At 48.3% G+C, this 6,904-nt stretch overlaps 1 long non-coding RNA gene across 2 annotated transcripts in view; it reads right to left on the bottom strand.

The window, feature by feature from the left end:
- LOC110296674 overlaps window positions 1-5,525 on the bottom strand; it is a 16,865-nt gene extending 11,340 nt beyond the window's left edge. The window contains exon 1 of one of the 2 annotated variants that reach the window (XR_002378197.2): window positions 5,435-5,525. This is a non-coding gene — a long non-coding RNA (uncharacterized LOC110296674). The other variant, XR_003836961.1, reaches the window with a different exon arrangement.
- Between the last annotated feature and the right edge of the window lie 1,379 nt (window positions 5,526-6,904).

The raw sequence follows: 6,904 nt of genomic DNA, 5'->3' as shown, positions 1-6,904 counted from the left end.
AAGTCCTTATCTTCCAGCCTCCATCCCAAATAGACACACACCACCAACTGGTCTACGTCGTATGTCTTAAGAACTAAGAAATCTATAGTAACAATGGAAAATAAGACAAATGTAGTCAAACTATGAAGCTCGCTTATGTTTATAATAAAAGTATTGTCAGTAGACCTGTCAATTGACTTGAAAATTCCATTTAGATTGGCTGGTACCTCTCTCCCCATAGCAGCAGAGAAATGCATGTGTTGTGTAAACTGCTACAAAGAAACTACAACTAAAATGGTAGAACAGACACAGATCATGAGCCCTGTTGCCCTCTCTTTCCATAATGGTCAGTCACAGGCTAGAACTAAGTAGGTTCAGGTTACCTGTGGCTTGGGCCCTGGGTCTCTGAACAGACCTCCATATCATCTCTGAAAAGGATGGGCGATTCCTCAGGAGACCACAGAACATTTTACCAGGTCTCGTGTAACTTTCTACAGGAGCTTTAAAAGGGGGGGGGGGTGGCCCTACTGTAAACGCTAAAAGCCACAATACACTGCTTCTAGGATGGAGAATTACAGATATAAGAAAGAGGAGAATGGAGNGAAGAAAGGAGTGTAAGAGTGGCTCTAGCAGGGACAATTACCATACTTTGAATGTAGGCAGTTTCAGGGAACAAATGCCTAACACCACCATTAATATTTTAAGGAGAAATTACAAAACAGCACTTAAAGATGCCTTACTATGGAATCAAAACATCTTAATATTTAAACATTTCCTTTTTATTTTTAAGATTTTATAATTTCACATGTATCTTGTATTCACGTACACATGCTCACTCCTACCAATACATTCCTACANATGGTTGTTAGTCACCATATGGGTGCTAGGAATTGAACCAGGTTATTCTTAACCTATGCCATCTCTCCAGCCCCCTTTTATTTCATACTTAAAGTCTGAATATTTTACCTGTAGATATGTATATGCACTGCATGTACTACTTAATGCCTGCAGAGCTCAGCCAATCTCCTTCAAAAGGAGTTAGAAAATATCATTTGGACATTGAAGAAAAAAAAAAAATCAAACCCAGGTTCTGGGTAAGAGAAACAAATGTTCTTCAGGGGCTATGCTATCTTTCCATTTCCAGTACCTGAATTTTTTTATTCTATCAAAGTACTCTGGATTCTGGATTTACTATGGTGTCCTGTATGTTGAGGTTACATGCAAGCTACTCCTCTATCGCCATTTAATTTTGACTTAATTTTGAGTTAATACCAAGAACAATGGTCTTCCTAGAAAAAACTTGAAAATGAGATTTCTGGAAATATACTTTTAAAAGGGGATAGGGGTCTTGTTTTTCAAGATAGGGTTGGTTTCTCTGTTTAGCCCTGGCTGTCCTGGAACTTGGTTTTGCAGGACAGGGAGGCTTCAAATTCAGGGATCTATTTGACTGCCTCAGCCTTCCTAGTGAGAAATAAATTAAAGGTCCTGCCTCTGTANCACCATTCCTGGCAATAAAAAAACAAGGTCTTACTGCAGAGCATGGTTAGCCCAGAACTTGAACCTATCCTTTTGCTTCTGCTTCAAACCATCAACATACAAACCAGTTAACACCTTGACTAAGTGGGAGCAATAATACCTCAAAATTTTACCATTACTCTAAACCTACCAACTCAGGAGGCAACCACAGATGAGAATCTGATGTTCTAGCTAGCCAGGGCTACATGGTGAGGCCACGTCTTGAAAGAAGAAAGAAAAGAAAAGAAAAGAAAAGAAAAGAAAAGAAAAGAAAAGAAAAGAAAAGAAAAGAGAGAAAGAAATTAACCATTACATATGTATTAATGGAAACAAAGCAAGATCAAATGTTTTGTAAGAAACACTATGTTGGTCCCTCACTCAGGTAGGACCCTGCAAACGATATGCTAACAAATGAAATGTGAAGTTGATGGCATATTAAGAACTAGTCGGGCAATGGTGGTGCATGCCTTGAGGCAGAGGCGGGCGGATTTCTGAGTTCGAGGCCAGCCTGGTCTACAGAGTGAGTTCCAGGACAGCCAGGGCTACAGAGAAACCCTGTCTCGAAAAACTGAATTAAAAAAACAAACAAACAAACAAACAAACAAACTAGTCATAAGTCTATAGGCCTCCACTAACTCAAATAGCAATAATCTGATAATCAGAACACCCAGACTGTAATGGTAATCTTACATTGGAATCCCAGCACCTGACAAGCAGGAGTTCAAACCAGGGCTACACAGGCATCTCTCTGGGTACATGGACACTGTGACTACATGTGGCACTCCTGCACTAAATCTTAGCAGTGGAAGGGAAGACTAAAGCAAGCATACTCCACTTTTTGAAATTGAGAAGGAGCTAAATTGTTGTATTCACCTTTAATCCCATCACTTGGGAGGCAGGGGCAGCCCAATCTCTAAATTCAAGGACAACCTGGTCTACAGAGTGAGTTCTAAGACAGCCAAGGTTACACAGACAAACCCCAAAAATTAGACCCTAGGAGTAGTGGTATACACCCTTTAGTCCCAGCACTCAAGAAAAAGCAGAAGGTTCTGAGTTTAAAGCCAGCCTGATCTAAAGAACTAGCCACAGGGCAGCCAGAGCTACAACATAGAGACCCTGACTCAAAAGCAAAATAAGTAAAATTTGTAAGATTAAGGGATGACAGGCACCTGCTGAAATCCTGGTGACCCCAGTTTTATCCCAGAAGCCACCAGTAGCAAAGTGGGCCAAAAGCTGTTCTCTGACCTCTGCATGTTACTAGTATCTGCCCACAACCATTCACTCGTGGGTTACACAGAGAACTGAAATTTTTCTGGTAAGCAAATGGTCAGTAGTTTTATTTCGGCATTTACTAAAGTCTTAAATATAATCACATATAAAACAAACATTTCAGAGTTCCAGGTCAGTCAGGGCTACACAGAACCCTGTCTTGAAAAACCAGAAACAACAAAATTAACACCCCCCCCACCAAAAAAAAAAAAAAAAACAAAAGGCAAAACCAAACATCTCAAAAGCACAAAATACAGCCGGGTGTGGTAGTGCACACCTTTAATCCCAGCAATTGGAAGGCAGAGGCGGGCAGATTTCTGAGTTCGAAGCCAGCCTGATCTACAAAGTGAGTTCCAGGACAGCCAGGGCTATACAGAGAAACCCTGCCTCGAAAAACAAACAACCCTGTCAACAAAAGCTGTAAAAACAAACAAACAAACAAACAAAAACCCTGTATTAGCTGTGCTTCGTGATACATGCCTTTAATGCCAGCAATCCACAGCACTATGGAAGTAAAAGCAGGTGTGTTGCTTGAGTTTGAAGCCAGCCTTATCTAAATATACAGTAGGTTTTGGGCCAACCAAGGCTTAATAGTGAGACCCTACCTCAAGAAATAAAAAGTAATCACCTTTGCATTTACTTTTAGAGCCAGTGTGTCCAGGCCGTCCTTCAAATCAAACCATAAATCTTTTTTTAAAATTACTACAAAAACGGACATGATACAGACAGGATGGGGCTGACAAAGCGTGCCTAAAGTCTGCCATGCCCAGTAACTACTAATGCGGTGTGGTCTGGTTAGTATTCCAGTTTAGAGGTGGAGCTGAGTGATCTGGAATTCAAGGTCATCCTCCCTGGCTACAAATTGATTTGTAACTTAAAAAAAAAAAAAGGCTGGTAAGACTAAAGACAACACGAAGGAGATAAGAAAGGCAGAAAGTTCAAAATTAAGTCAGGATTTGGTCTGTAGAATAGACTGTTCTCGAACCGAGATCTCCCTCCGAGCGCAAAGGCATGCATAGCGACCCGGCGTTAAGCCCAACTCAAAAGTACTTCCACATTGTTCAGTGGGCTAACGCACTTTTTGCCAGACCTTAGCTACCTGCGCTCAGTCTGAATACACGGATGGAAGAACAGAACCACGTTTTGACCTCCACTCACACCGAAGCACGAAGGGAAAAAAGACTTAAGTATTAACTATTTCAAGATATCTTCTGTCTTGATCTACTAGAAGACTTAATTACTTAAATCACCCCCTGGACAGAGCGATAGATCATTGTGACAGGGACCCTCAATTCAATCCCAAGGACGCAGAGCTGGAAAAATCAATTTCTTCAACATTATCCCCTCACCTCCATACCACCGCACCCCCACGCACAAATAAACATGACACCCACCGACTTTAAAAAGCCCAAAAGTTCTGTAAACAAAACTGCCCAGGTTCAGACCTATCCCGCACAGCCACATGGCGGCCACCCGCGCTCGCTCGCTCGCTCGCCCGCTCACTCCGCAGCCCCACTTGCAGGTAGGAAGGAGGCCCATTTGTTTGTTCCCGAGCTGGCAGGGGCAGAAAAATCCGCCAAGGCCGCTCGGTGGGAGTCTTAGGGCACATGGGGCTGCCTGCCTCTCCGATCCCGCGGGATCGGGAAGGCTCCGCAGAGCACGCGCCGAGGGAAGGCCGAGCGGGCCCACCTCCTGCTTGTGGACGTTGTACATCGTGGTGCGGAGCCTAGTGCGCACCACGATGTACAACCTCCCCGCCCAGTCTTGTGAAACTCCGGGAGCCTCGGGCCACGTGAGCGCCCGCTCGCCTTTCTCCAAACTACAACCACGGCCCGGGCCTGCCTGGAACCGCCGACNGAGTGAGCCGGGCTGGGTGAGAAGCGCTCCACCCTCACCCCCCCCTAAATATCCCGCCGAGGAAGCCGCGCCTCCGGGCGGGGTGGGGGCNGGCCCTGAGGAAAGCCGCGCTTTCTCCGGGCGGGCGTGGGCCGCGCGGTCTCCCAGACCCGCCGCCCACCTCAGCCCGGCGGCCCGGCCCTACTGACCGGACTCCAGCCCTCAGTCCCCGCTCCCCCGACCGCACACCTCAGCCACGCGGCCCAACCCCCGTCGGAAATGCGCTAAACTTCGGCTCCCGACCCCAAACCCNGGCCACGCGGTCCCCAGCTCCGTGGGCAGCCTCCGCACGGCTAGAGCTGTGCGGCGGCCACCTCGGCCCCGTTCCTTCCGAGTCCGGATCCCACGCCCGCCGTCCAACGCCCGCCGGGCCCAGGCGCCAGCACAACCCGCCGGCGGCCCTCACCTCCGGCTTCTCGGCTCCACGCTCCCACTCACATCCGGAACCTCGCCGGCCCTCAGAGCACCTAGAGGAGGGTGGAACCCCGGGGACTTGGCAGTTGTAGCTGAGGCAGTTGAGGCTTGTTTACTGTCACCATGGAAACCCCCACAGGCGCGCTCGCGGGGCGGCCTCAGCCGGGCGAGTCAACCGCGCGGCCGGCCTGCTCTCAACTCCCGCCTGCCGAGCGCCCGCGGCGCCTCCGGAAGCCCTCCTGATCCCCGGTCCGCTCCCCGCTCGGCCCACGCCCCGAGCACCCGGAAACAGTAGCCCGGGGAGCCCACTTTCCCTTCCCACAGCCGGCGTGACCGCGGGCTGGCCTTCCCCGAACCCCACCTTCAGGAAGACGAGGCGCAGTCCTCCTTCCACGACGGAGCCGGAAGGATGCAAGGCGGTGATGGGGCGGAGCCTCAGGCAGCGGACATCCGGGCACAGGGCAGCCGCGGCGCCATTCTGACGAGCCCAGAACGGAGCCTAGGATTGGCCGGGGGAGTGAGAGGGGCGGGACTAGAGAGCTGTGGACCCGCCTCTGAGTCCCGGAGAGGACAGTGACGGCGCAGGCGCAAACATTGGCGGGGGGGGGGGGGGGGGTAGCTGGGGGAGGGGGCGGGCGAACCAGCGGGGGGAGACGGCAAGGTGGAGGGGGTTGTCCATAGAGAGACCTGTGGGCTGGTGAGGGGGGACGCTGAATTCTGCACGCGTGTCTCCGCATCCCGAAAAAGTGATCCCAAAGGAATCAATGACCGCATGCGAGCGGAAAACTAGAATGGTGTCTTATGTAAAAGAAAGACCGCCTAAGGGCATCTCAGGCAGTCGGGAGGGATTTGTCTGAAGTTGCTCAAAGCCCCCAGCGTCAGGGTTTTAAGTTTCTAACTCTCAGCACTATGAGAACGCTGGGACAGATTTTCTTAATGTGTAATAATTTGGGAGGACTCTCTGCGAGATGTCGAGATANAAGCTAAACTGAAGATTATATTTGAAGCTTCCAGAGCCGCCTAGGCGGGCGTAGGAACACGAGCACCATCTCTGCATGGAGGTGGCCGAGGCTACAAAGCATGGTCGCGAGCTGCTGTCTCTATAAACACTTGGAGAAATTACAAGGTCATTCAGAATAATCTCTGGTTATAAGTTAACTACAGTGATAAAGGAAACGTTTATAAAACAACACACCAGACTAACTCCAGAAAAAGGAAAGAAAACTTTCAGAGGAAAGCCTGTCCAAGAAGAAAAATAGAAGTCAAATGATAGAAAACAGATGCTACAAAAGTTAGATAAGTATTCATGAGCACTAAACCCAGAGCCTTGTAGTTGGCAAATTANGTCCCCCACCTCTGATGGTTGNTTGTTTTTGTTTTGTTTTGTTTTTTGTGCCCAAAAAAAGTGGGGCATTAAAATTCCTAAGTTTGTGTGAATTATCACCACACTTTCAACTGAAGTCAGAGGACAATCCTGAGTGTTCTCTCCTTCCACCATGTGGGGTCCTGATCAAACTCAAGGTTGAAAGGCCTGTGCAGCAAGTTCTGCTGAGACCTCTCACCCTGCTCCTTGGGTGGTTTTATTTATTTTTAAAGTTTGTTACTATTACCAGAGAAAGGTGCAAGTGGCTTCTAACCTTGTAGAAGCCAGAGAGCAACTTTTCACAAGTTTTTTCATTTCCCTTAGGTGAGTTCCAGGGGTCAAATTGAAGTTCCCAGAATTTTACAGCCAGAGGTTTCACTTTTGAGCTCCCTCTCCTGTCTGACTGCAATCCAGGCTGGCTTCCAACTCTTGTTTTGTTTTGTATTGTTTCTTTTGGTCCCCCCCCAC

Source organism: Mus caroli, chromosome 6 (assembly GCF_900094665.2).
Source record: "Mus caroli chromosome 6, CAROLI_EIJ_v1.1, whole genome shotgun sequence".
In the NCBI taxonomy this organism is placed as follows: Eukaryota; Metazoa; Chordata; class Mammalia; order Rodentia; family Muridae; genus Mus; species Mus caroli.
Note: the sequence above shows the minus strand (reverse complement) of the source record. Positions and strands in the feature narration are given on the sequence as shown.